Genomic DNA, 10,169 nt, shown 5'->3' on the forward strand with positions numbered 1-10,169 from the left:
ACGCGGGTATTCAGGTAAGGCGAGAATGTATTTTTTTACAGGCCGAGCAAGAAGAAAAATTACGGTAAGATGCGGATTGCGGGAATTTTGACATTTTCGCGCTCTCCACGGAACGCGAAAATGTCAAATTATCGCAATTTCCCCGAGCGGAATGGAATTTTAGCCCAGGCCTACTTAAAAGTATGGGAATTGTATGAACCTGAGTCCAATTGAAATAGCGTCACTGACTGCAGGAAGACAGGGGGAAGTCTGATATGTTGCTAAAAAGTACAAAATATTCTGTAACTATTTTGTTGGACTTTCGCCTCCAGGTAACTGCATGTAAGACATAATGCTCACACCTTTATTGAAAAATAAATGTAAGTTTTCATGTCAGTGTGCGTAACCAAAGAGTCACTTAATAGAAGCATTGTTGGTGTGCTGGGCATTAGTAATATGTTTGTATAATGCTATAAGGTATCAGACTGTGACAAAAGGCACTGTCAATTTCTAAGTAATTAATTTGAAAAAGTAGATAACACACAGTATAAGATATGCTGCATGCTGTATAAGATAGCCGGACACAAAATGTGCAAAACTTTCAGTGTTTAACCCCTTCGATGCTCATGACGGAACGGTTCCGTCATGAGCATCGGTTGAGCTGTGCTCATGACGGAACTGCTCCGTCATGAGCACAGCCCCTGGGGGAAGTGCTGGCGCTCCCCCCCTGGGGCATCGATCGTGCCCCCACAGATGGGGATGGCAGCGGAAGAGTTTCCGCTGCCACCCCCGAGCCCCCCCACGCTTCCTGGTGACGTCAGCGCGCACAGCGCGCGCTGGCGTCATCAGGAAGCGTTGGACGCGCTGGAATTCATTTCTTCCAGCGCGTCCAACGGATCAGGTAGGTGTTTTGCTGCGGTGTGGCGGGGGGGGGGGGCGGAATTCCAGGGCCTTGAGGCATCGGGGGAGAGGAAAGAGTATTTCCTCTCCCCTGATGTCTCAATGCTGGGCATTCCTGTCCCACGATCGCGCACAGCGTCGCGATCGTGGGACAGGAATGCCCCCACTAGACCCCAGGGATGTTGTTTTCGGCCATTTGGGAAGCGACCCCTTGGGCAAGGGTCGCTTCCCTGGGGGACAATTTTTAGACAGACTTTTCTGCCCCCCCTGGGGCAGATCGGTCCACTTTCGGTCCGTTTCTGCCCCCAGGGGGGGGCAGAAAAGCCCACTAGACACCAGGGATGTCGTAATGGTGATATGGGAAGCGACCCCTTGGGCAAGGGTCGCTTCCCTGGGGGAGAATTTTTGCAAAGACTCTTCTGCCCCCCCTGGGGGCAGATCGGTCCACTTCCGGTCCGTTTCTGCCCCCAGGGGGGGGCAGAAAAGCCCACTAGACACCAGGGAATTTCGATATATTGATATGGGAAGCGACCCCTTGGGCAAGGGTCGCTTCCCTGGGGCTGAATTTGAGAGAATTTGTGCACAGACTTTTCTGCCCCCCCTGGGGGCAGATCGGTCCACTTCCGGTCCGTTTCTGCCCCCAGGGGGGGCAGAAAAGCCCACTAGACACCAGGGAATTTCGTTATAGTGATATGGGAAGCGACCCCTTGGGCAAGGGTCGCTTCCCTTGGGGAATAATTTTTGCACAGACTTTTCTGCCCCCCCTGGGGGCAGATCGGTCCACTTTCGCTCCGTGTCTGGCCCCAGGGGGGGGGCAGAAAAGCCCACTAGACACCAGGGAATTAGTGTAAATAAAAATGGAAGTGACCCCTTTGGCAAGTGTCGCTTCCAGGGGGCAATTTTTATAATATGTATTTGGCCCACCCGCCCCGGGACAGAGTAGCCTTTTTTTTCCTGCTGTTTTCTGCCCCACCTGGAACATAACGATTGACCATTTGGGTAGTAACATAGAATGTTGTTATGTTTATTGGTTTTTTTTTGTGAATTGCAATAGTAATGTTTTTTTTTTTTACTTTTTTGTTCTAGGTGAAGGCTTTTGCTCTTTTCAGTTTGCCGTGTTTCTGGCGGTTCTGCTGTTTGTGTAGTTTGGTAAGAGACTCTTTTTTGTACAATGTAAATGTGTTTGATTTCTCTGCATGAATTTTTTTTGCAAATGGTGTAATAATAGCAGTATGTTTGTTTTTTGAATGTCAAAAACTTTTTGCATTGGTGCTCGATGTGTATTTTGTTGTCTTGTGAGTAATGTGTTTTTTTTTCTTCTTTCTAGTTTGATATCGTTGGTTTTTGCTGTGTCACTGCAGAGTTAGTTTCTGGTGAGTGCAGCTGTCTCTTGTAATTGGATTGTATAGTTTTTGAGTACATTGATCTTTGTGATAAAGGTACACATTTCTTTACTTACTTGGTTTGCACATTGTTGGTTGTTGTTGACTTGGTTGTGCAGTCTTCTATCTTAGTAAGTATAATGGCTAGCCGCAGGATGACTGCTCAGCAGGTTGTTGGTTTGCTGTTTGAGTCTTCCTCTGATATTGGTTCAGAGACTGACTCTGCATCTGAGGGAGAGGAGGCAGGGGACGATTCTGGCAGTGAGTTGTCTCTCCGTATGGAGTCATCGGATGATGAAGATACTCTTAGTGCGGATGAAGTGCCTGTGTTAGAGGAGGAGACTGATGTGCCGATAGTGCGGCAAGAGGCATCTGGGTTGCAGGCTGGGGCTGCAAGGCTTCCCGTTGGTGTAGTGCGGCAAGAGGCTTCTGGGCTGCAGGCTGGGGCTGCTAGGCTTCCCTTTGAAAGTGATGACCTCTGGGTTGCCCCTGGCATGGTGCAGCCGGCATTGCCAGAGTTTACTGGTGTTCCAGGGTCTAGAGTGAATACTGAAAACTTTTTTCCGGTCAATTTTTTTCAGTTGTTTATGGATGATGTGTTTTTTGCAGAGATTGTTGAGCAGACTAATTTGTATGCCAAACAGTTTTTGAGGGACAACTGTGCCAGTCTTAAGCCACACTCTAGAGCTACCCGGTGGACTCCCACAAATGTTGAAGAGATGAAGAAGTTCTTGGGTTTAACTTTTTTGACGGGCTTGCTAAGGAAGCCATCAATGTCTTCATATTGGTCTAGCAGTCCCTTGATGGCAACGTCTATTTTTCCGGCAGTCATGAGTCGTGACAGGTATTTGCTACTGCTTCGGATGATGCATTTTGTTGATAATGGTTTAGCGTTGCCATGATGAGATCACCCTGACTGTGACCGTCTTTTTAAGATTAGGCCTGTCCTTGATCACTTTGTTGATCGATTTCCTGAGATCTATGCTCCTGGGAAACAAATTGCAGTGGATGAGTCTTTGGTGTTGTTCAAGGGCCGCTTGGTTTTTAGGCAATACATTCCTAGTAAGAGGGCACGCTATGGAATAAAGCTGTATATGCTGTGTGACAGTAGGACTGGATATGTCTCTAATTTCAGGGTGTACACCGGTAAGGAATCTAGGTTTAACCTCCCTGGTTGTCCGTCCACTTTTGGAGTGACTGAGAAAATTGTTTGGGAACTTGGAAGAGGATTTTTTAACAAAGGCCACCATTTATATGTAGACAACTTCTACACTGGTGTAAGGTTGTTCAGGGAATTGGCCAAAGTGGACACTCTTGCTTGTGGCACAATCCACTCTAACCGTAAAGGTTTCCCGAAAGAACTTGTGTGTCAAAAGCTTGTGTGGGGACAGTGCAGTGCGTTGCGTTGCCAGGAGCTTCTTGCTGTGAAGTTTACAGACAGGAGAGATGTCTACATGCTGACTACCATCCATGATGAAAGCACTGCACCTGTGACTGTTTGGGGTCAGGTCGCTGAAGCGCGCAAACCTGTGTGCATTTTAGACTATAATAGGCACATGGGTGGTGTTGACAGAGTAGATCAGAGGTTGGAACCTTACACTGCTCTTCGTAAGGCTTACATTTGGTACAAGAAGTTGGCTATCCATCTTTTCCACATGGCAATGTTTAATGCTTTTGTTGTGTTCCAGGATTCTTGCCCCGAGTCAAAGATGACTTTTGCTAAGTTTCAGGAGTCTGTAATAGGCAGCCTTGTTGTAGTGGAACAGGCAAGTGTTCCTAGAGTTGGACTGGTGGAGGATGTTGCTAGATTGAAAGAACGCCACTTTCCAGATCACATTCCTTCCACACCCGCAAAAGATTTTCCCAGTAGGAGATGTAGAGTCTGTTGGCGAAAAGGTTTGCGGAAGGAGAGTCGTATGTACTGTCCTTCTCATTCTGCACTGTGTCTCTCTGCTTGTTTTAGAGCGTACCACACACGAAAAAAAATTTGGGAGGATTCTTGAGTGGTAAAGTGAACTGCCTGGTCTGTATTCTTTGGATAATTTGATTCTGTTTCAAGGTTGGTGTTAGTGCAATGTATTTAGTTGCTGATTTTCTGTTAGAAGATTTGTATCTATTTGCAATTTGTTTGTGTTTTTATTATTTTTTTTTTTTAAAAATCCTAAATGTGATGGCGGTGTGTGTAGGCTTGCGCTTGGCTGTTGGTGTGTGTGGACTGGCACTTGGTTGGTGGTGTGCGTGGAATGGTGCTTGGCTAGCGGTGTGCATGGACTGGCGGTGTGCGTGGACTGGTGCGTGGCTGGTGGTGTGCGTGGAATGGTGTTTGGCAGGCGGTGTGCGTGGACTGGTACTTGGCTGGCGGTGTGCGTGGACTGGTGGTGTGTGCGGACTGGTGCTTGGCTAGTGGTGTGGCAAGGGCCCAAAACGTAGTGATGCGACATTTGGGATAGGCAATGTTGATGTCGCCTCACTACGTTTTGGGCCCTTGCCTGCCGCGGGTACTTGGGCGTCCCACACAAGTGAGGCACCATTTTTACCGGGTGACCTGGGGGAACGCTGGGTGGTGGTAAATTTGTGTGAGCCCGGTGATGCCACTACTTTCCCACCCCAAAATGTGTGAAAAAAGTGATCTTTTGAGCAAAAATTGAGGTTTGCAGGGGATTCTGGGTAAGGAAACGTTGGGGGATCCACGCAAGCCATACCTCCCTGGAAGCCGCCGGGTGTCTAGTTTTCAGAAATGCATGGGTTTGGTAGGTTTCCATAGATGGCCGCCGAGCACCGTGTCAAAAACCAAAGTGACCCCCCTTGCAAAACCAGGTGGTTTTGCGATAGGCCATTTTGATGTCGCCTCACTACGTTTTGGGCCCTTGCCTGCCGCGGGTACTTGGGCCTCCCACACAAGTGAGGCACCATTTTTACCGGGAGACCTGGGGGAACGCTGGGTGGTGGTAAATTTGTGTGAGCCCGGTGATGCCACTACTTTCCCACCCCAAAATGTGTGAAAAAAGTGATTTTTTGAGCAAAAATTGAGGTTTGCTGGGGATTCTGGGTAAGGAAACGTTGGGGGATCCACGCAAGCCATACCTCCCTGGAAGCCGCCGGGTGTCTAGTTTTCAGAAATGCGTGGGTTTGGTAGGTTTCCCTAGATGGCCGCCGAGCACCGGGCCAAAAACCAAAGTGACCCCCCTTGCAAAACCAGGTGGTTTAGCGATAGGCCATTTTGATGTCGCCTCACTACGTTTTGGGCCCTTGCCTGCCGCGGGTACTTGGGCCTCCCACACAAGTGAGGCACCATTTTTACCGGGAGACCTGGGGGAACGCTGGGTGGTGGTAAATTTGTGTGAGCCCGGTGATGCCACTACTTTCCCACCCCAAAATGTGTGAAAAAAGTGATTTTTTGAGCAAAAATCGAGGTTTGCAGGGGATTCTGGGTAAGGAAACGTTGGGGGATCCACGCCAGCCATACCTCCCTGGAAGCCGCCGGGTGTCTAGTTTTCAGAAATGCGTGGGTTTGGTAGGTTTCCCTAGATGGCCGCCGAGCACCGTGTCAAAAACCAAAGTGACCCCCCTTGCAAAACCAGGTGGTTTTGCGATAGGCCATTTTGATGTCGCCTCACTACGTTTTGGGCCCTTGCCTGCCGCGGGTACTTGGGCCTCCCACACAAGTGAGGCACCATTTTTACCAGGAGACCTGGGGGAACGCTGGGTGGTGGTAAATTTGTGTGAGCCCGGTGATGCCACTACTTTCCCACCCCAAAATGTGTGAAAAAAGTGATTTTTTGAGCAAAAATGGAGGTTTGCAGGGGATTCTGGGTAAGGAAACGTTGGGGGATCCACGCAAGCCATACCTCCCTGGAAGCCGCCGGGTGTCTAGTTTTCAGAAATGCGTGGGTTTGGTAGGTTTCCCTAGATGGCCGCCGAGCACCGGGTCAAAAACCAAAGTGACCCCCCTTGCAAAACCAGGTGGTTTTGCGATAGGCCATTTTGATGTCGCCTCACTACGTTTTGGGCCCTTGCCTGCCGCGGGTACTTGGGCCTCCCACACAAGTGAGGCACCATTTTTACCGGGAGACCTGGGGGAACGCTGGGTGGTGGTAAATTTGTGTGAGCCCGATGATGCCACTACTTTCCCACCCCAAAATGTGTGAAAAAAGTGATTTTTTGAGCAAAAATTGAGGTTTGCAGGGGATTCTGGGTAAGGAAACGTTGGGGGATCCACGCAAGCCATACCTCCCTGGAAGCCGCCGGGTGTCTAGTTTTCAGAAATGCGTGGGTTTGGTAGGTTTCCCTAGATGGCCGCCGCGCACCGGGCCAAAAACCAAAGTGACCCCCCTTGCAAAACCAGGTGGTTTTGCGATAGGCCATTTTGATGTCGCCTCACTACGTTTTGGGCCCTTGCCTGCCGCGGGTACTTGGGCCTCCCACACAAGTGAGGCACCATTTTTACCGGGAGACTTGGGGCAACGCTGGGTGGTGGTAAATTTGTGTGAGCCCGGTGATGCCACTACTTTCCCACCCCAAAATGTGTGAAAAAAGTGATTTTTTCAGCAAAAATTGAGGTTTGCAGGGGATTCTGGGTAAGGAAACGTTGGGGGATCCACGCAAGCCATACCTCCCTGGAAGCGGCCGGGTGTCTAGTTTTCAGAAATGCGTGGGTCTGATAGGTTTCCCTAGGTGCCGGCAGGGCTAGGGTTCAAAATCTACAGCTAGTCACTTTGCCAAAAAAAGGGTCATTTTTCACTGCAAAACCACGTTGCGTTTTGCGCCGTTTCCTGTCGCGGGCACTAGGCCGACACGCACAAGTGAGGTACCATTTTTCTCGTAGGACTTTGGGGAACGCGGGGTGGGTGGAAATTTGTGGATCCACGCAGATTCCAGAACTTTCCATCACAGAAATGTGGGGAAAATGTGTTTTTTTTGTCAATTTTTTACGTTTGCAAGGGATTCTGGGTAACAGACCATGGTGGGAGGCAGTCAAGTCACCCCATCCTGGATTCCCCTGGGTGTCTAGTTTTCAGAAATGTATGGGTTTGCTAGGTTTCCCTAGGTGCCGGCAGGGCTAGGGTTCAAAATCTACAGCTAGTCACTTTGCCAAAAAAAGGGTCATTTTTCACTGCAAAACCACGTTGCGTTTTGCACCGTTTCCTGTCGCGGGCACTAGGCCGACCCGCACAAGTGAGGTACCATTTTTCTCGTAGGACTTTGGGGAACGCGGGGTGGGTGGACATTTGTGGATCCACGCAGATTCCAGAACTTTCCATCACAGAAATGTGGGGAAAATGTGTTTTTTTTGTAAATTTTTTATGTTTGCAAGGGATTCTGGGTAACAGACCATGGTGGGAGGCAGTCAAGTCACCCCATCCTGGATTTCCCTGGGTGTCTAGTTTTCAAAAATGTATAGGTTTGCTAGGTTTCCCGAGGTGCCGGCAGGGCTAGGGTTCAAAATCTTCAGCTAGTCACTTTGCCAAAAAAAGGGTCATTTTTCACTGCAAAACCACGTTGCGTTTTGCGCCGATTCCCATCGCGGGCACTAGGCCGACCCGCACAAGTGAGGTACCATTTTTCTCGTAGGACTTTGGGGAACACGGGGTGGGTGGAAATTTGTGGATCCACGCAGATTCCAGAACTTTCCATCACAGAAATGTGGGGAAAATGTGTTTTTTTTGTCAATTTTTTATGTTTGCAAGGGATTCTGGGTAACAGACCATGGTGGGAGGCAGTCAAGTCACCCCATCCTGGATTCCCCTGGGTGTCTAGTTTTCAAAAATGTATAGGTTTACTAGGTTTCCCTAGGTGCCGGCAGGGCTAGGGTTCAAAATCTACAGCTAGTCACTTTGCCAAAAAAAGGGTCATTTTTCACTGCAAAACCACGTCGCGTTTTGCGCCGTTTCCTGTCGCGGGCACTAGGCCGACCCGCACAAGTGAGGTACCATTTTTCTCGTAGGACTTTGGGGAACGCGGGGTGGGTGGAAATTTGTGGATCCACGCAGATTCCAGAACTTTCCATCACAGAAATGTGGGGAAAATGTGTTTTTTTTTGTAAATTATTTATGTATGCAAGGGATTCTGGGTAACAGACCATGGTGGGAGGCAGTCAAGTCACCCCATCCTGGATTTCCCTGGGTGTCTAGTTTTCAAAAATGTATAGGTTTGCTAGGTTTCCCTACGTGCCGGCAGGGCTAGGGTTCAAAATCTTCAGCTAGTCACTTTGCCAAAAAAAGGGTCATTTTTCACTGCAAAACCACGTTGCGTTTTGCGCCGATTCCTGTCGCGGGCACTAGGCCGACCCGCACAAGTGAGTTACCATTTTTCTCGTAGGACTTTGGGGAACGCGGGGTGGGTGGAAATTTGTGGATCCACGCAGATTCCAGAACTTTCCATCACAGAAATGTGGGGAAAATGTGTTTTTTTTGTCAATTTTTTACGTTTGCAAGGGATTCTGGGTAACAGACCATGGTGGGAGGCAGTCAAGTCACCCCATCCTGGATTCCCCTGGGTGTCTAGTTTTCAAAAATGTATAGGTTTGCTAGGTTTCCCTAGGTGCCGGCAGGCCTAGGGTTCAAAATCTACAGCTAGTCACTTTGCCAAAAAAAGGGTCATTTTTCACTGCAAAACCACGTTGCGTTTTGTGCCGTTTCCTGTCGCGGGCACTAGCCCGACCCGCACAAGTGAGGTACCATTTTTCTCGTAGGACTTTGGGGAACGCGGGGTGGGTGGAAATTTGTGGATCCAGGCAGATTCTAGAACTTTCCATCACAGAAATGTGGGGAAAATGTGTTTTTTTGTCAATTTTTTACGTTTGCAAGGGATTCTGGGTAACAGACCATGGTGGGAGGCTGTCAAGTCACCCCATCCTGGATTCCCCTAGGTGTCTAGTTTTCAAAAATGTATAGGTTTGGTAGGTTTCCCTAGGTGCCGGTAGGGCTAGGGTTCAAAATCTACAGCTAGTCACTTTGCCAAAAAAAGGGTCATTTTTCACTGCAAAACCACGTCGCGTTTTGCGCCGTTTCCTGTCGCGGGCACTAGGCCGACCCGCACAAGTGAGGTACCATTTTTCTCGTAGGACTTTGGGGAACGCGGGGTGGGTGGAAATTTGTGGATCCACGCAGATTCCAGAACTTTCCATCACAGAAATGTGGGGAAAATGTGTTTTTTTTTGTAAATTATTTATGTATGCAAGGGATTCTGGGTAACAGACCATGGTGGGAGGCAGTCAAGTCACCCCATCCTGGATTTCCCTGGGTGTCTAGTTTTCAAAAATGTATAGGTTTGCTACGTTTCCCTAGGTGCCGGCAGGGCTAGGGTTCAAAATCTTCAGCTAGTCACTTTGCCAAAAAAAGGGTCATTTTTCACTGCAAAACCACGTTGCGTTTTGCGCCGATTCCTGTCGCGGGCACTAGGCCGACCCGCACAAGTGAGTTACCATTTTTCTCGTAGGACTTTGGGGAACGCGGGGTGGGTGGAAATTTGTGGATCCACGCAGATTCCAGAACTTTCCATCACAGAAATGTGGGGAAAATGTGTTTTTTTTGTCAATTTTTTACATTTGCAAGGGATTCTGGGTAACAGACCATGGTGGGAGGCAGTCAAGTCACCCCATCCTGGATTCCCCTGGGTGTCTAGTTTTCAGAAATGTATAGGTTTGCTAGGTTTCCCTAGGTGCCGGCAGGGCTAGGGTTCAAAATCTACAGCTAGTCGCTTTGCCAAAAAAAGGGTCATTTTTCACTGCAAAACCACGTTGCGTTTTGCACCGTTTCCTGTCGCGGGCACTAGGCCGACCCGCACAAGTGAGGTACCATTTTTCTCGTAGGACTTTGGGGAACGCGGGGTGGGTGGAAATTTGTGGATCCACGCAGATTCCAGAACTTTCCATCATAGAAATGTGGGGAAAATGTGTTTTTTTTGTCA

The sequence above is a fragment of the Triturus cristatus genome, chromosome 1_2 (assembly GCF_964204655.1).
Source record: "Triturus cristatus chromosome 1_2, aTriCri1.1, whole genome shotgun sequence".
NCBI classification, from domain to species: Eukaryota; Metazoa; Chordata; class Amphibia; order Caudata; family Salamandridae; genus Triturus; species Triturus cristatus.